Source organism: Haemorhous mexicanus, chromosome 2 (genome assembly GCF_027477595.1).
Source record: "Haemorhous mexicanus isolate bHaeMex1 chromosome 2, bHaeMex1.pri, whole genome shotgun sequence".
NCBI classification, from domain to species: Eukaryota; Metazoa; Chordata; class Aves; order Passeriformes; family Fringillidae; genus Haemorhous; species Haemorhous mexicanus.
The window spans coordinates 92148627-92169113 of record NC_082342.1 but is presented as its reverse complement, the minus strand read 5'-3'; positions in this window follow the sequence as shown (position 1 = coordinate 92169113).

Genomic DNA, 20487 nt, shown 5'->3' with positions numbered 1-20487 from the left:
ACCGTGGGCCTGGGGGGATTGCTGTCTCCAGTGAGACTCCTGCAGGGCACTCAGTGAGCAGCTTTTCCACCCAAAGAAGGGCTGACGTGAAGGTACATCAAAGAAAACAATGAACGCCTCCTGCTCTGACCTACATATTTCATTCTGAGAGACTCAACTACATTTGCTAGAACACTTGGAACAACTGTTATCTTTTAGAAATGAAAAGTCATTTCTCCAGGGAATAGCACGGGGTGGGGCGGGGGGGACACTGTAGTGGCTTGCTAGGGTGCAGAACATTTAAACTCTGCTGTATTGATTGTAGTTTATGATTGAATGTAATCATTACTGTGTCTATATTTTTCTGTTTCAATGAAACCATCAGGCAGTGAGTCATGCTGTGCATGTAACCCGGAGGAAAGTGCAAAGAGGCTGCTGAGGAGTAGCAGTACAAAAATACCATTGGCATCTTTTCCCTAGGAGAGCAGGGCTCTGGACAGTTTCCACAGTCTATTGCTGTTTTTCTTTTACATGCATTTGCTGCTAAAATGTGTAATAGAATTGAGGACACGGTTGTGAGTAAAGAGTCTTCTCGCACATGCTGTTCCATAATTAAAGAACAGCTATAATAGAAATCCTGCTTTGCTTCTTTTCCTTTTTATTCCTCTTTTTTTTTTTTTTTTTTGCATTAATGAGCTCAAATTCTTATAGGCATTAAAAGGGCATATGCTTTTCTTCTAATTTAGAGATTAAAAAAATCTCACAGCAGATCAAGAGGAAGGCTGCAGTTTGAACTCTTTAGTGAAAGAAGATGCACTGTCATTAGCAACAAAACAATTTTAATTAGCCTGGTCCTGGATTTGTGGTAACGCATGCCAAAAGGATGGTAATTTGGAAGAATGGGAGATACTATCCTCTTGGTTTGGTACAGAGGGTTCAACTCCATAAGAAATGAGCACACTTCAAAAATATTTTAATTGTAGTTTTTAGTTACCTGGATTTTAGATAACATTTTTGTTGTTGGGCTTGCTTTGTTTTTTTCTGCTGAAGATACTAAAATCCAATTTGGTAATTCTCTCCTCTTCCCTAGAATTTGGCTTCTTTCAGTCCCTTTTGTGGATGGAGCATATTTTTATTAAGCTAAAGAGAAGAAAGTCATCCTTATTAGCAATGCCTCATTGCATTAGGAATCAGGGTCTGTGGCTATCAACCTGTGGAGACACAGTGGGAAGACATGATTGCAGTTTGATTCAGCTGTGCCAGGCACTGAGTAAAGATTATGCACTCAGACAGGAGCCCTGTCTCAGGCACAAGTGAAGAACACCGTCCTAACTGCACAGAGCGTGGTCTTGCCAGTGTGTGAGCAATGGCAGCAGAGCCTTTCTCTCGTGGTTTGAAATGTCAGCTCTGTTGAGTTAGAAAACAGAGGGAGTTTTTTAAGGGAGTTTCCCAAAAACCTCATCTCTGGGACAGGATACGTGCCAAAACCACCCCAGCAACTGCATGCTGCAGCACAGTGGCTTGTCTTCTGCCCCAGCAGAGCCTGGAAGGATTTTAAAGGGAAATGCTAATTGCAACACAGGGTAACTGCATGCTGGAGCTGGCTTACATATAAGTCCCAATTTCTCATCCCCCTGCCTGCCAGCTTATATCTGGTGTGGTTAATGGAAAGCAGATGCAGAGCTACTGTAATGGTGCCCTGTAGTGCTGTTTCTGGGCCTCCCACCCCACAACTTCCCAGCTGAGGGGATGTGTTAGAATCATAGAATCACAGAACTGTGTGGGTTGGAAGGAAACTTACAGATTATTGACAGCCCCCCCTGCCATGGTCAGGGACAGCTACCACTACACCATGTTGCTCAAAGCCCCATCCAACCTGGTCTTGAACAATTTCAGGGATGAGGTATCCACAGCTTCTCTGGGCAACCTGTTCCAGTGTCTTACAATCCTCACAGTAAAAAATGTCTTCTTACTATCCAGTCCAAACCTTCCTTCTTTCACTTTAAAGCCATTCTCCCTTGTCTTATCACTACATGCCCTTGTACAATGTACTTCTCCAGCTCTCTTGCAGGCCTCTTTAGGTGCTGGAAAGTGTATAGGGTCTCCCTGAATCCTTCTCTTCTCCAGGCTAAACAGCTTCAAATCTTTCAGCCTTTTCTTTGTAGGAGAGGTGCTTCAGCCTTCTGTTCATCTTTGTGGCCGTCCTCTGGACTCTCTTCAAGAGATACAACCTCCTTCTTATGCTGGGCACCCCAGAGCTAGGAAGTGGAGGATGAGATTTGTGCACGTTTGTGGCCATGGTGCCAAACCCTCAGACATCCCTCCTGCACTGCCCTGCTAAATGACACTCTCCATGGCAGGAGAAGGAGGCCACTGCAGAACCACTGCAGAGCACCTGCCTGCTGAGGTGTCTGGTGCACAGCATGTCTGTTGTGCACCTCTGCCTGGTGGCCCTGGCCACTGCCACCCCTCCTGGGTGTCCAGTCCATCCCACTGCCCCTCCTGGCACCCAGCACAGTCCTGCAAGGGGGCTACACTGCAGGAGAGGCAGGAGTCTTGCCAAGGCATCCCAGGCTTCAACTTCTTAGCCAAGCCAGGGCTTAATTTCTTCTTTTTCTGAGAAAAGAATCTCTAGTCCTAGGGGCATCTTCAGGAGGAGCAGGCGCTCAGGAGCCCCTGCAGGTTGACAAAGCCTCTTTAAATATTTAATTTCTCTTGAGGTGTGATATTTTTTTCTGTCTCCTGGGAGACTATTAATTTGTGCCTTTTTCTGTTTCCTGAGGGACACTTTACTCTTCTGACTTTTAAGTCCATCTTTGGTATTCTGTCACATATTGGTGTGTACTCCGAGGGGATCTTGTCAACGGAGACAAAATATACTCTGCAAGTCTAGCAGGGGTAGGTAGCACTGCTGGTGTTTCATATGATTTACTTTGGTGAGGGTCTTCCTCCCTGTCCATGTAACTGAGAAGAATGCAGTCAGAAAACCTAAGCAGGGATTGGGTTTTCACCCTCTTTATTCCAGCAGTGAAAGGTGGCATTTTGGCACAATGCGTGGTTAAAGCAGATTATATGACTTGGAAAGGTAAGCATGAGGAATTTTTTTAGAAAATCACTAGATGAGAAGGTGGTCCTTCAAAAGAAGGGTCTCTTTCTTAATGTATGTGAAAAAAAACATAGCCAGTCACTGATAGCTGAGCAAAAGACTTTGACCCAGTGGTTTTGCAGAGAAAGGGGCTGGCTTTTTGATAGCAGCATCTTGCTAGGTTGTTGAATCCTATGTTGCATGGAAACAGTATGAAACAGAAACACAAGCACAGAAATCAGACGAGTTGCTTAAAAATGAATGGAGAAATGTTTCTTTATGCTGGGGTAAAAGTACATTTTACATCTGTCACATGTGCCACAAACCCCCGGGGTGGCCCAGGCAACCCAGTGCCACCAGCTTCTTCCCTGTCCGGGCTGACAGTCAGAAACCTTGCTCTTTTGCCAGTACACAGAGCACATTTGAGCTACTTGTCATTGAGATGGCAGAAACCCCAGAATGTCAGCATAAAAGTAATTTTTTTTCTCAGTGAAACTGTATTTTAAAGAGATTTTTGAAACTTACTGGAAAAATACTTCCACCTTGAAGAAGCAAATGAATGGTAGTAGTCTGCATACTTACACAGACAGCTGTTACCTATTTTATTAGTCAGTGCTTGGATCTCAGAATCAAAATCTGAAATTCATCAACATTGGCAACACCCTACAGCGTCTTCCCAAGAAATGAATACTTCTGACCATAGGCATTTTGAAACAACTTTGATATTGGCATTAAGTTGCTGTTCAGAATTATTTATTTGGGAGGGGATTTCACAAAACTCCTTCCTTTGTTAAATAGCAGTGTAACATATCAAAACACAGACATTTGGATCTAATTAACAATAGCAAGATTTTTCTTCATGAAGAAAACAGAGAACCACTTTGGCCCACGCTGTTGTTCCTGCTGATGGTTAGTTGTTAGGAAATAATTTCTAGCATCTTCTTCTCTTTGCATTTTTATTTTGTGTACCATCTTCTGGCAAAGGCACCATATGGGGTAGTCTTTAAGCCTTTTCAAAGTACAGGCAAATGCTCCTTTTTTTTCCTGAAGTTGCATACTAAATTATAACAAGGAGCTATTTCGTTTTCCACTCATTTGTCTCAGAGAAATAAACGTTACATAATAAGAAGTAATTCATAATCTCCAGACAACAATGTTATACTTAATATGAGGGAAAATATTTTCCATCTATGCTACTGCCACACAGCCCTCCCAAAGAGCACTTGGTGAGTAACTCTGATATTACAGTAAAGCCTAACTTTCAGCCTAGATTTCAGGAAATCTGAGATGATCAGGAAAATATTCTGGAAAGTATAGTCATGTACCTCAGAATATTATTTTTTCTACTAGAAGACCAAAATACATCCAAAGCTGGGATTTTCTAGCTGTGTATCATTCACATGTGCCTGGATTTGTGGGCATACATGTCTATAGGCTTTTGGTTCCCCTTTAACGCTGAATTTCCTGACAGATGGACAATGACTACTCCTATCTCCAGGTGCTTTGATACATGTGCTACTGAGATATTTCAGTAAATAAGGAGAGGCTAATTTTCAAACTCCTCACACAAACTGCAAATTTTTACAAGTGTACTCAGCATCCTCAGCTGTGAGAAGAGTGGTTGAAAACTGAACTAGCTGCATGGACAAATCACCAGTGGGGCTGGGAGCATGCCCTTCTAGAAATTCTTTCCTGGCTCCAAACAAGGCAGCTGGCTCTGGCCCTGCTGTGCACCAGCACATTGGAGGCATGTCAGGGATCTGCTGAACTCCCTCTTCCCACTTTCAGAAGTTCTCTGTCAAGAGAGGAGTCAATGGCCTCTGTTGCACCTCTTCTCTGTGACTGAAGCCCAGTGGCAAGTGTTGCTGCCTTCAGCTGGCCACAACCTCCTTACCTGCCCCTGGGTGTCTGCTCTCTGGGCAGATGCCTTTTTTGCCCTTATATCAGTGATGTGACATTTTCTGCAGGATTGTTTGTTTTCATTTAAGTGCTTCTTTAAAATGCATATTCATTTCTCTTACCTTATGAAAGGAAAGCTTGGCCCCTCTTTTTTATTACTCAGAAAGATTAAATTAGCTTCTCAGCTGCTGGTAGACAGGATATACTTCATATTCCACAGGCAATCTGACTACGAGGCCTGAACTGAGCAAGAGTAATTCAATTGACTCTACTCAAGCTGCACTAATTTACACCAACTATAAATTAATCTTTTCTTGTGAAATATGTCTAGCAGTGACCTTGCAGTATCCAACTGACTGAACTAATCCTGGGCAGCATCTCACCCTTAAAATAATGTAGAAGCCCTTTTTAGGAAATTAGCCAAAACTTTGCATTTTCACCTGTAAAGTCTAGGTCAAAGGGCAGCACTGTAAGAAAGATGGCAGCAGAATTAGGCCAATCTCTTACACAATCCACATACTAACTACATTTATCTATGATACAGATGATGAGAACACAGTATTTTTCACAGAATTTGTCTTTCTTCTCCTTGCCTGTTCCTGTCTTTTCATGGTATTTTTTATTCTTGTTTCTACACAAAAGCCTACTCTGTACATTTATTACTATGAAATACCACAGAAGATGAAAGATACAGATGGCTGCATGAAGACTGTGAATCTGTAAGAGAGATCTTTGCATCTTCTTCTTCAGCCACCCCTGTTTTGATGATTTGTGCAGGGTCACAGCTGTTGACAGGACAGCCAGCATTACTGCAGGGAGACATCATGCTGGAGGACCAGGGTGCTGCCCTGCCCAGGCAAGGGAAGAGCACAGAAAGTTTTCTATAAAGGGCACTTGATTTCACCTGGTGAACTGGGGCTCAGGCCAAGCAAACCTGGCCATGCCATGCTGCCTGCAGTTCCTTTGCCACCACCATGCAAATCCATATTCATGGGATCATTCAAACTGAAACGTTGTTGTGCTACTTGGGACTGCAATGGCAAAGGTCCCAGTCAGCATGAAGCTTCCTGGTCTTCCTATGCCAGCATGATTCTGTGATTTTATTCTATGATTCTTTGACTTACTGTCCCTTCTTTGATGAAAAGCTGAACCAATATTCCCCATCTGCCCCGTCTACCTGGCAAAGGCAATCAGAGCTCTTCACTTAAAGTAAATAACTGAATGCATTTGCCTTAAGCTACCCTTAGCACATTTTTAATCAGGAAAAGAAAGCACTTACAGCAATTAAAGCAAAAGTTAATGTGTAAAAATCAGCTTTTAAATTAGTTTCTCTTCACTGTCAATTATTTTTAAAACATTTTTGACTGCTTAAATTAATTCCAATTTGAATTCAAGAACACATTGCCACAGAATGAAATTCAGGACATCTTTTTTTTCTCCTCACTACTGAGCTTTACAGTCATATCTTTTCTCTTTAATTTTTTTCTGGTTTTCTTGAGTCATCGCTAATGAAAGTTCTAAATATAGGTATGACTAACAATGCAAACTTTAGAAACTGTATGTAAACTACCACAAGAAAAACAGATCAGAGAGTTATGCTCACCAGAAATTCAAACAACTGTTGCCAACCACTACATGCAAGTGATGATTACTGCATTTTTCTCATTAGAAAGGCAGCTGTCATATAGCTTACGGTTTGGACAGAAAGAAATAAGTTAGCATATTGCTTAAGAGCTGCCTGCTAAATCCTTGCTCTATTTTGCCAAAAATACACTAGAACATAAAATCCTTCATTCTGCAGAATAATAAATGTCATGTTTCCATTTCCCAGTGTCTTGTCAGATTGTTTAAGATAATCAGGATCAAATAAGACAAACACAATGAGCTTCGGACCTCAGACTTCAGAGCAGTGGTGTTGACGCTCCAAAGACAAGTGACAAACCAAGCAAAGACTAAATGCTTGGTACTGTTGCTTAACCTATCACAAGGATACAGTTTTTATCTTTTAATCCTGTTTTTTGACAAGAAGCTACCAATACAACCTGAGACCTCCACCGTCAGACAGTAACTCCCAAAGACTCTGGCAGGCAGACAGTCAGGACCAAGAGTAATTATTTGGCTTGCCCAAGTAGAGGCATCTGAATCAGATGGGCAACCAAACATCCCTGAAGGTGTTTTGGGCTGGAGGACCCAGATAAAGCACAAGCTGATCAACCACCAGCTGATATTTAATAATACTACTCCTACTACTAGTAATAACAATGATGATGCTAATGGGATAATGCCAAAGGAAGTTCACCACTGAGCTCCTTTTCCCCCAGTCATTCTCTGCCTATAATTCCCCTGTGTTCAGGTCAATTTTCCCCAGTATCTGACAGTCCAGATTACCTGAGTATTTGTTTACAACAACTGATACATGAGTTACCTATAGTTAAGACCATTCCTACACAATTGCAACTCATAGCTGGACAGGAACAATCAGGGCTGATTATTTCTAGCATGTAATTAAACATGTAATTACATGCTAGAAATAATCAGGGGTAATTAAACATTCTGTGTTATTAGATGCAATTTGTTACCACCAAATTACTTGAAGAAGTAAAAACTAATGTGAAGATAGCTTGACCAACATCTAAGCAGTGTTGATGCCAGATTTAGCAAATTCAGTGATGCTGAATTTGAGTTCTACCATCTTCTGTGGACTTTCGCTGGAGTCTTCTGTTCTGTCCTATCTTATTGTCAGCACACTCAGCACTGAATTATCTGAACCCATAAGGCTAGCTTTGAAGAAATCTGTCAGTTTGAGATGAGACACTCACTGAGATTTTCGAAAGAGCTTATGTGGTTTTTTTACCTTGGCGTTTATAAAACTGCCACGTTGATGAGAACGATTCCCCAAGTTTTGCTGTGCCATATGGTCCATGTGCTGTTAGGAGGCCATCTACTGTGTTTCCTTGTTAGTCATTCAACTACATATTGCGTCCATCTGCAACTCTCATATGTAGTTTCACTGTAATTGCCCTTTTCATAGTGCATTTCATTCTGCTTCGTGCTGCCTTGTGATAATGTTCTTTCCAAGACATGCTTCACCAAACACTTTTTGGAAGGTGCAGTAGCGCCGTGCTGAATGGCAGGGTCGATGCAGGTGCAGAGTGCAGCTCTAATGTAAAGGAGGAAGGGTATGGGTGCTCGCCTTGGGGATGAAGAAAGACATTAGTTTCCTTGCTCTCCTTCCCCTCAATCCTCAGCAAAAGATTTCAGCTGTTCCAGAGATGCAAAGGGTCTCCTCAGCCAGCTGGGCTGGCATTACTCTTTCATTCCCTGCACTTTGCCACACTTCAGAAGCTCTTGTCCCAGCTCAGTGTCTCCTGGAGAGTCTTTAAGAAAACTGTGCTCAGCCATTACCTCATTGTATCCTTAAAGACCCCTGGAAGCAGCCCGAGGAGTGGTATTTGTGAGAGGCTGGGACTGTGAACAGATCCTGCAGCCAGATAACTGCGCTGTGCTCACACCACAGGCTCCAACCTGGGCAGGAGCAGCCAGTGTGAAGGTCGTACACTGCACTCTGGTGTCAGCAGAGTGAGCAGGAGGCACCTTCCCCTCTGCCAGTGCTCGACAAATCCTCCAGCACACTGCTGGCTTTTGGGATAATTCGAGGCTGACACAATTTGTATCCCCTTAAAGACCTCATTACACATATTGCTCATTTAACCTTTAAAAAAGATGGAAGAAAGTGTGCCAATGGATTCTGGCTGATAAATATCTAAATTAAGTAAATTTAATTAAAAACTGTTGTAAATGTCATCTAATCTGTGGATGCTGAGAAAATTATGGTTGTAGCTTTGAACCAGTTTCAAAATATATAAGGATCTCCTTACACAACTTTCTACAGAATATTTTTTTTTCTTCTTGGTTTCAAGAGAACAGTTAAATTGACTTAATTTTATTGCTCAGTAAAAATATTGAACTCAAAACTTGGAGAACTTTCTTGCATCTTGTTACTGCCAGGTGATGCTGGCTGGAACACTGGTTTCTTTCTAAAGCCATTAAGTGTTATTTTGCCAGATAAAAGATGGGGAAGGAAAGAAAGATATGTGCTAAGTTCCATCTAGGGAATCCTACTTCTCAGTACACAGGAAATAAAAAGATCAATGCATTTTTTTTCAGCTTCTATTCTGGCCCTGTTGTGCTGTTTGGGTGAAAACACCCTCAGCCCCTATGTTACTTTAGTGCACACCAGTGACAGCTACTCAGTGGGGAGCACAGTTTGATGAATTTAACAAAATCTTGTTGGCTGACCTTTCCATACTGGAGACATGATTTCATTTCTGTTGTCTGAAAATGAGCACCAACAAGACAAGTTATTTCCATGTCTCAGCTGGAATATCACAGTCCTAATGTGTTTCCAAGTATTTCTTTATCTGTACAATGCTACGACTTTCAGGTCTGTCTAAGAACAATAAGATTTTTTTCCTTTCTGCTTTCTTCATGTACTAGCAAAAAGTCAGTTTATTTTGATCTGTTTTTTCCAGTCACTCTGTATGCTGCAAATGTCAACCCAAAAAAACCCCCTGCTTCTTGGAACAGCAAGGTAGGAAAGCTCCCAGAGATGTATTTGCAAACCAGTGCCGAGGCACATGCAGAAACTGGTTCAAGACCTAGTTCACAAGTAGTATCCACAATATGTAGGATCCCAGACAGACAAACTGAGTGGAGTACTGGCGGTCCAAATTCAGTATTTATTCCAGTCACCTTCCTACATTGCTGCCAACCTTGTTCTTCTGGTTTAATCATTCTTCTGATGTCATTAAAATTTAAAAGCCTGATCCTACCATAAAGGGCTGGGGTTTTCTTCTTGGTTTGTTCTTCATAAAGGCAAAGGGGATCACTCAGCAGATCATTTGAGTGGAGGGTAACCTGGCAGAGACACACCAGCAGAACTGGTGGGCCCTGGGGGTGACCAGCGGCCAGGAAAGGAGTAACCAGCAGCTACAGTAGGGCAGAACAGGTAACCCACACCAGAAACAGGAACAGTGTATCAGACTGTGCTTTTAAACTCGCTGTCCTCCGTGGAGGCATCAAACACAAACCCCTGTTTTCCCAAGACCTACATTGATGTAAGACAGGCATGTCTGAGAGGATTCCAAGAAGCAGTAAGTGTCTAGGAGCCCCTGGTGCTTTTGATAATATTCCCCTGCAATTGCACCCTTCAGTGGGGTGGCTTATTAATCCCAAAGAAATGCCAAAAAATGTAAAAAATGTTCAGAAAATTCAAAATATTCAACTCCCTGTTCATTAGGTTACAGGTCAACCTCTACCACTGTTTGAAATATACTTTCATCTCATTTAATAACTCATCTTTTGAAGAGTTTTGAAACCTTTCTTTTCTGCCAGAGAACAGATTTGGCTCAAAGGAACATTTATGTTTTTATTGCTTTTTGTTCAAATAGTACAAAGCAATGTGCCAATTCTGCTCCAAGTGAAGTCGGTGACACAAGTAAAACTGACAGAACAAATTCAATAAAAGGTGAAATAATACAGCTAATACATGTATGGATGTTTAAAAACTTGTGATTTGGGTTAATCCTGTTTTGGGACAAGGAGAGAGGAGCAAGGACAATGTTCCCCTCTTAAAGTTCAGATCTCAGGTCTTTATGAGTATGCTTATTTCAGAGAGAATTCCTTTCTGCCTTTTTTCCTGGTATCTCCTATGCAAGGATGAGCAATTGGTTTTTCCAGTTTTAGCTGAGGATTACTATAGCAGGTACAATATGGAAAAAAAGCTATAAGGTCGATTAATTTCTATTTGCAACATATTTTTCAGCTTTGCCTACGGCTTACTCTTGAGACCTTATTTCTTTATTTCATACCCTACTACCTTTCACATCCCTCAGCTGAAAATAGCCTTTACCTAGAAAAAAAGTCCTGCTAGCAGTTCCAGATCCAGATAGCATGTACATCCCAGCTGACTTCAGGATCTCCTCAGACCACATTTTTCTCTATTTCTCTTGCTAACACTGCCTTCCTTACCATTTCCCACACTCTGAGCTTTCCTTGGGAGTGTTAGGACCTTGCATGTGGCCCTTCTGTCCCCAGCTGTGCCTTTGCCCAGATCCTTTGCCTCAGAAGGACATTTCCAGGCAGGTGCCCCTTGCAAAGCTGGGTCCTGGTTCCTGGTGGTCTTCAAGGCACAGCCAAGGACAAGTCTTAGTGAGAAAAATCTGCCCCATGCTTGCTGGCATCTCCACATGCTTCCCAGATCAGCATGCGGGAAATCCCAGTGCTGTGAGTATGACTCCATTCCTTCTTCAAAACCTGATTCCATGGAAGACTCCCATAGAAACTGTTGGGCCAGTTTAGGAGAATAAGCTCTATCCACATCAGCAATAGCTTTTAACACTGAGCTGTATGAGGGCAAATCTGAACGTGTATAACCCCAACTCTTCCTCTCTGAATTTCCATGGATACTATTCTGGCGTTCAACAGAGCAGAACATCCAAGTAAATTAGACTAAACCCCATCATTCTTTAACATTAATTTGCACATATTTTCTTGCTGCCTTCTCCCTCTTTGAAAAAAAAAAAAAAAAAGGCAAAAAAACCCCAAAACAAACCCAAACACAAAGACAACTATTTCCCTGCCTCAGCATTCACACAAAGTCACGGAGCTGATTCCTTTCCCTGCACAGCCAGCAACAGAAGTGGCAGGTGATCCTCACATTCTCCTACTTGCAAGATGCTTATTGTATTGCACCCTCATAGCCCAGGAGCTTTTCCACTGAGCTGGACACCTAGCACTGTCACTCCTAAAATATTTGTGAGTGCCACAGGATTTTCTGGGGAAAGATTTCTTGAGGCAAGATTTAGTCATGTTTAATCCAAGTCACTCGGTGCAGCTCCATTTGTTAAGAACAGCTCCTGCGCTTGAGAAGAGCCCGTCGCTGTGTTTTGCCTCACAATGCTACAGAGCACAATAACAACAACATTAAACTCAGTACCCTGAAGGGGCAGTTGTAGTCAAGGGTCACATTTTCCTTCATTCCAATTAACCTACTTGTCATATTGGATGGTAGATGCACTCTGCAAACTGCCCTCAAGTGTTTCTCATGCTCTTTTAGTAATAGAAAGTGGGGAGAAATAAAATAGTTCATGCTTTGCTGTTTGACTTGTCCTTGGTGTTTTATCTTTTTGGGAAACCCAAAGAAATGAATACTGTTGTAAAGATTTTAAGCGTCTGAGAGCACAAACAGGGTTCTGACTTGTGCAATATGCCTGGAACACCAGTGCTGGCAACACCAGTCCCAGAGAGAAGAGGGACCAGACCCTTTGGTTCCTGACCAGATTTCATTCAGCCCATCTGCTCTGGTGTCAAATAAGAGTTGTGGTGGATGCCAGGTACCCACCAAGACCATTAAATATCTTTCCCTCCTCAGGTGGAGATGGGAGACAAAATATAATAAAAGGCTTGTGATCAATAAGGACAGAGAGGGATCGCTCACTAATTACTTTCACAGGCAAAACAGACTCAACTTGGGGAAAAATTAACTTAATTTATTACCAATTAAATAAGAATAGGATAATGAGAAATAAAACCAAATTTTAAAACCAGCTTACCCCCCTACCTCTCTCTTCTTCCTGGACTTAATCCAGAATTCTCTGCCTCCTTCCCATCAGTGGTGCAGTGCAATGGGGAGAAGAGGTCACAGCCAGTACATCACACATTGTTTCTGATATTCCTTTTTCCTCAGGGGCAGGACTTCTCACACTTTTCCCCTTCTCCAGCATGAGGTCAGTCCCACAGGTGACAGTCCTCCATGAATTTTTCCTACCTCAGTCCTTGCCACAGGCTGCAGTTCTTTACAAACTGCTCCAGTGAGGCTCCTTTCCACAGGGTGCAATCCTTCAGGAACAGACTGCTCCAACAGGGTCACAAGCCACAGAATCATTAAGGTTGCAAGCGATTATCTTGTTCAACTGTCAACCCAGCATCACCAGAATCACCCTTAAACCATATCCCCATGTACCACATCCAGGCACCTCTTGAACACTTCCAGAAGTGGTGGTTCTACCACTTCTCTGAGCAATTTCTTCTGATGCCCAATCACTCTTTCAGTGGAAATCTTTTTCTAATTTCTAATCTGAACGTGCTTTGCCTCAACTTAGGGCCATTTCCTCATGACCTTCCACCTGAAACATGGCAGAAGAGACTGACTGCCACCTCGCTACAAGCTCAGGTAGTTTTAGAGAGCAGTGAGGTCCCCTTTGAGCCTCCTCTCCTCCAGACTAAGCAACCCCAGTTCGCTCAGCTGCTCCCCATAAAATATGTTTTCTGGACCCTTCACTGCCTCTGTTGTCCTTCTCTGGACATGCTCCAGTGTCTCAATGTCTATCTTGGAGTTAGGTGCCCAAAACTGGACACAGAAGGTGTCACTAGTGCTGAGTACAGGGGGACAATCCCTGCCCAGTCCTGCTGGCCACACTGTTGCTGATACAGGCCAGGATGCCATTGGCTTCTTGGCACTGCTGGCTCATGTTCAGCCACTGTCAACCACAATGCCAGACTGGGGCCTGCTGCTCCTTCAAGGCTCTCCAGGGTTGTTTCTAGGTGGGTAGGAAAGGCAATGTACAAATTTGTATGCAGCACATCTGAAAGTATGAAGAACACTGTTCTAGAGAGTGTATTTGCAGCTACCCTCTTTCTTCCAAGTTTGTGTCTAATCTCCAAATCCTGCCCTTGTGTTGGAAAAAAATGTCCTCTGCATTCTGGGCTTGGTTTTGAATGGTAACCAGTAATGACCTACACCCATTTGCAGCCAATTCATCCCATTAATACAGGCAGGAATTGTTTTGTGCCTGTTTCTCCCTACTAAATTGAATGTATTGCTTTTGGGGAAGAGTTCTATCCACTTGTCAGAGGCACCTCATTCACCACTTTATTTCTCATGCATAATGAAGCACACCTGAACTATGCAAGAGCCCTATCAAGCCAAAAGAGAGCAGTAGATGTTTGTGGAGACCAGAAATCTCCCCTTTCTTGGCACCCCAGTGGCTTGTAAGCTGCATACTCACCAAATCCCTACCTTCAGCACTGCAAAGCTGAGCTCCAGCCTGCACCAGGAGTGCAGCCACAACCTGTCCCTGAGGAGTTTATCCTGGTTCTCACTCATACCTCAGAGCACCCAGTGCTGTCATTGTTGCCTTTGGTATCCTGAACTGCTTTTGACAGCGTGCTGTGGGTTCACTGGACAGCTCTATGAAGTTTAGTGATTCAGGCAATTAAACCATGAATAAATTTCATGTGTATGTTTGTGTCTCATCTTCATCTGGTTAGAATAACCAGATGCAGCAGGACCAGCGAGCTTATGTGACTTCCCCACATGCCTTGCTGTGTTGATTTCTCTCCTGCTTGTTTTTATGTGGAATTTGGCACTTTTAGCAATTCCATGCTACAGCTTTATTGTTAACTTTTCCTGCTTGAATTAATTGAAAGCTATCATGCACCTGAAATGCCTCAGAGGCTTCCACTGTCAATAGTGAGATGAGCTTTTCTCACATCTTCCATTTCCTAGGAACATTTTGCTTGCAGATACAGGATAAAATGCAGCTGGAACTTTGCTTGTTTTTTCCCCTCTGTTTCCAGATGGTTTTGAACTCAGGTGAAGATTTTAAGTGCTCCAGTAATCCATAAAATGCAAAAATATCTCAACAAAATATTTGATACTGTGGCACACTGGGATGTCTCTCTGAAACCAATCTCTGTGCTGCAGCAAAGATATTTCGCTAATATTTCCAGATATTGCACTGATATTTCCAGATGGAAGGGACATGGCTTTTCCCAGCTGTGAAACATGCTCTTCTCCTTGCTGGCTCTGCTGGAAGTGGGAGCTCTGCAGGTCTGGATGACAGCAGCCTGCCATACATTTTTTTTTGCTTTTGCCCAAGCTGCAGTTTGACTCTCCTCCTTGCTCCCTGCCAGCATTCCTCTTTCACTGCATCCCTGTTCTTCTATGCTCTGGGAATTCCTGGCCTTAAATCATTATGTCCAGCAAACTGTGTTTTGTCTTGACTTCAGCCCAAGCCTGAAATATCCTTTTACTGAGCAAATTAGCAACTAATAAGAAAAAAGGGAATCATCCCATCTTCAACCTAAAGGGACAGATGAGACCTACCAAGCAGTGCAGACCACTAGGCAGCCATGAGGGACATGGATGGGTGGTGGGACACCCATCTGCATGCACCTCCTTCTTAGGTGGCTTGCAGATGACTTGGTGTCCCCCTGGGGCAGCAGCAGCAGTCTGCTCTCCACAGCCATGCTCTCCTGCCCCTTGGCTGGGTGTGAGCAGAGTGACTGCCCTGCACATGTCCTGGTGTGACACACAGGGGCTGCCCCACAGAGCCATCCTGTCATGAAAAGCCAGCTGGCTGAAAAGACTGCACACCTTTTCCTTGGAACAAAGAAGGTGTTTACTAGTCCTGCAAGGTCACCAGGAAAATCAAGGAGCTCTGCTTTGTCGTAGAACCATAGAATCACAGAATGGTTTGGGTTGGAAGGTACTTTAAAGACCACCAAGCTCCAGCCTCCCTCCTATGAGCAGGGACACCTTCTACTAGACCAAGATGCTCAAAACCCCATCCAGCCTGGACTTGTCATGAGTTTGTTTTTCTCCTGGGGTTCAGCTGGAGCTCTGGGGCTGAGCTTGCATTGAATGTGAGAGCTGTGCAGAAGTACCCTGATTTAATAAAGCACATGCTGGATTTTCAGAATGCTGCACTGAACTCTGGTCTAATAATCATCCAGCCTGACAGGGTTCCTTAGATGGGGAACTTCCAAAAGAGGCTCAGAGCGAGGGTTTGAGCTGAAAGCACTTTAGCCTCAAAGAGATGGAATTTCAAAAGCCTGAATTACTGTGTGATAATACCAAACATCTTCCTCTTAAGCAGAAATTTGGGAGCAGTCAGGGTGGATCCGCCATGCCAGTTGTTTCCACAGAGCACAGTGGTGTTGCTCTCTCCTTGTAAGCAGGATGAGGGGAAAGGCAGAGGAAAGGCTCACGTGGAGTGGGGATCCCACCTGCTCAATGTCAGCCTCTGTTCAGCCCCATTCCACTGCCACAGGGAAAATCCTCACAGCTGGTGGCCCATGGATGAGTAGTCTTATCTGGCTCGTGTCTTGAATCCCTACAGTTTATCTTGACCCTTGATACTCAGCTCTGCTTCCTAAGGAAGCGTTAAGCTGCCTGAGTTTGCATGAGCACAGGATCCTATGAGCTCTCCACAGAATCCCAACACCTTGTTCATTACAGGGACGTAATCGAGGAGGCAAAGTGGGCACCCATACTGATCATTTAATTTTATCATCACTTCCTTAATTTTTTCTCCCTGGCAAAATTGTCTTGAGCATCTAGTTATTCTCTGAGAGTGAGAGTGATAATAGGAAGAATTTTTTTAAAGTATGGTGTTACTCAAGATCAGAAGACTTCACATCATAAAATATCATTAAAGTGTTAATTCAAGGTTGGGGAAGATGAGGCCTTTACAAGACTAATGCAATTAATTCTGCTCATTAACTACAGACTCTAAATACATACAGAGAGGCTGATCTCACTCCTGCTGTGGAGAGTTAGGTCTGAAAAATGATTCTTTTCCAGTGGATTTCCCAGTGATAAGGTGGCATGGAAAGTTCCCTCTCTGTATTACCTACTGGTGAACATAAAGCCATTGCTGGAGGAATGCTACATGCTCTAAATCTTTTGGTGTGCAGTAACTTCTTGTCAAAGTAAGAAGCTTAAAGAAATTGAGGTCCAATATTAAATAATTTCAGTAATTGAAATGGGTTGGATTGAAAGTGGGTTTCATTGCATTTTTTTTAAAAAAATAATCCTTCTCACTCTGCAATCTGTCTGAGCACTTGAATTTTGGAAGGCCTCAGTTCTTCAGAGTTTAGCAGAGCTAATACCAACCTCAGTCCTTCTTGCCTTCTTTTCACAGAGGAATTCTCACAGTGGGATATTTTCAATATAACGGAACTTTGATGTTAAAAAGCAATTTATTTTTCCAGCAGCTCTCAGTATTCCCTTTGCTATAGCTGAAGGTATAGCAATATCACCCTCATAATCAGCCTCTTCTTTCTATTTGGTGCTACAAGAAAGCCTATGCTTGTTTGCTTGCAATCATTAAATGTGTGTGTTTGTGTGCATGTGGGAGAAAGAAGAGGAGAGGGAAGAAATAAACATCTGTCCTACCAATATACAACCTTATTTGCCTGGCCCTGGGGAGCTTTCCTTCTCTCCTTTCCCTTTTGCACACAGTCACACTGCTTTCCTTATCTCTCCTGTTATTGTATTGTATTCCCACAACTCCTTGGGAGACAGCTCCCTGGGACAGGGACATTGTCCTATAAACCAAAAAACTGTCACCACCATAAACTAGCCATTCTGCAGAGAGTCAAAGCAATGAAGCCTGGTCTCCTATGGACATGAGGTGGAGGATGAGAAGGGAAGGGAGGGAAGAGCAACTAAAGAAGTCCTTAGTTCTGCCCTGCAATGGGGAGAGAGGAGATGGATGGATTTAGAAAAACAAACTCCCCGAAAGATTTCAGAGCTAACTCAAACTACTTGCTAAAGCCAATGATTACCACAAATTTGATTCAGTGCACTGTATTTGGGGCTCTGCCTTGCTTGCAATAAAAATGCTGCCCTCATGCTACTTTTTTCATTGCATGAATGTGTCTCTTCAATGCTTGTTTCATAGATTTTTGTTTCCATCTTATGGTCTTGGTGTCTATTAGAAATACAGCCTCGAGGCAAACTTTCTCACAGTAGTGCCTTACTTTGTTGTGTGCTGCAGTACACGTAGTTGGCTCTGACAGCATTAGCTTTGCACTGGTACACTGTCAAACCGGCTGCAAGAAGTATTGTGAAAAAACAAACCATCTGCTAAGTGAAAATAACATCCTGATTTGGTTTTTATGCTACTATTTAACTCAATTTAAATATCCTATTTTCCCACATCTGAATTGTGAAACCACAATCTTACTGCAGCACTTGGGTTTGACCTGACTGCCAATCTGAGTCGAACTGATAACTGCTTAATGTGCTCTTTGGGCTCCCTGTCTATCAGCCCTTCTCTGAACTACTCAAAACTCAAGGAAAGTCATGATCTGACTGGTTTCTTGGGTCATTCTTTAGTCAAAACTCCCTGAGAAAATACATTTTGATTGGTTTGGATAATCTTAGAGGTCTTTTCCAACTGAAATAATTTTATTATTTCATCCTGAGGATACAAACTCAGACAAATGTGGAAATTTCTCAAGACCCAAGTGCTCTTTTAGTAAACCTAGACCCAATATTCCTATTTAGTAATGACACTAACAATCAAGGAATTTTGCAGTGAAAGGTACACGTTGCTTATACTGTATGAATAACTCAAACAGCTTCATCAGCTTCAAATTTGTGTCTGATTCAGCCTTTACCCAAAGTATCGGTGCCTAAACGGATCAAGCATCTCAGCCTGGGGGACTGGGAATGTATCTCTGAAGGCAGATAGGATATTATGACATGGGAAAAACCAAGTGATCTGCAGAGTTCTTTAAAAATATTACATAATCATCATCATCATCATCATCATTATTATTATTATTATTATTGTTGTTGTTGTTGTTGTTGTTGCTATCATTATCGTTGCTGTTGTTGTTGTTATTTGGTATGTGCAAAAATTAATGCAGAAGTATGGCCTGCCAGGGAGATGGTGTAACAGGTGATTCCATGCTTGCCCCTCATTGCTCTCAGGTGTTTGAAGATGGTTTACAGGTCCTCCAAAGTAAGAATTGCTCACATGACACCACCACCTCTAAAGAAGGAGGGCCAAGGATTCTTGTTATTTTCAGTTGCTTTTTTCCATTTAACAAGCAGTGAAGAGACATGATCACCATCCCAGAGTGGCTGACGAGCAACAGGCAGCTGTAAAAATAAACAAGCCTTTACACCTTGGCTATAGGGCCAGGGTCAGTGTGGGCAAAGCAGTATCCTTGCTACCTTTTCTCTCTTCTCCCTGGAAGGTGCATATTTATGCAATGGGTGTCGTGGAGAATACTTTAAATTTCTCATATATTCTTTTCTCTGGTCGCTGTAATGCTGCTCATTATTTCTTCTCACTTCACTGGAATTCTCCAGCTGGCAGAAATGTAATGAGAAATGTACTCTTGTGAGGCCATTAGATAAGGAAAAAAATTGTTTTCAGAAGGATGTCATAGATGAGATCCTGAAACCATGTTTGCATGGCTCTTAATGTTTTTGCCATATTGTTTATCCTTAGTGAAGTGTAAAACTGCAGCACATCAGTGTTGCCTAGGAATCAGTATGAGGCAGCTAAGACAATTTGTTAGTATGCACTTTTTCTCTTACAGCACTTGCATGTATTTGTGTATGGAAAAGTACAGTGAACTTTAAAAAGCTGTACAGTACATTATTTAACTGTACTGACACCATATTTTTCCTCTGGAAAGAAGAAAGTACGTTTCAACCTTATATAAGAATTGTCACTCATGTCCCTTTTACTATAACTCATTGTTTATGCTACTGCACTGACAAAATCATTATAAAGTTAATGTAAAATTTAAGAAAAATAATGTATGTCTCTCTATTTCTCTCTCTCTTCTCTTTACCTTAGCAAAATACTATTTGCCATGTCTCATACCCAAATTATTTTTAGAAACATAAGCAAGACCATTAACTTAAAACTCCTGTTACAATTTGTGGTTGGTTCATTTTCTTGGCTAAACTCAGGTATGAAGCTGGTGTTACAGCTAGAATTACAACTGAACATAGAAATACATAGCTAAACCCTATTAAGTTCCCATAAGAATAAAATAAACCTGAAATAAATAAATATTGCAATATTGTTTGAATTTTATGTCCATTTTATTAAAGTGAGAGTGCCTCTCCCAGTTTGGCTTCATCTGGAAGCTGAGAGTTGCTCTGCCATGAAAACCAGTGTTTTAAGTAGGACAATTGGGATAGTCCCCCCTGAAGTGCACTCCTGATCTGAACTGAAATACCAATGTAGCTCATCCAGAGCCTCTGCCAAAAAATGACTCACAACATCTGCTCTGAGCTGCTCTCTGGAAGCACACTGGCTAAAGAGGAACATAGGAGAAACTATGCCTAAATGTCACTGGCCTGAGCTGGCATGAGCAGTCCTTCCTCTTTTCCTCTCCTTCCCTGCCCTGGCATACCCCCCATCCCTTAGATCACTCTTCCATTCCAGCTTTTTGTAAATGAAGCAACAGTTTCAGTTATTGTTTTGAAAGGCTTCTCCTGTCATCCACAGCCTATATTTTGTGGTACGTGTATCTGGTATCCAGCTTTTCCAAGTTTCAGTGACATATTGTAATTAGGTTGTACGGTGAAAGTTTGGGAATTAAGTTAACAAAACTCACTTTAAGCTCTTGATTTTTCTGGCAAAGATACAATGAGAAATCAAAGTTTCCATTTCCCAATTTAGAAAAAAGGATGATCAAGTAAGAGC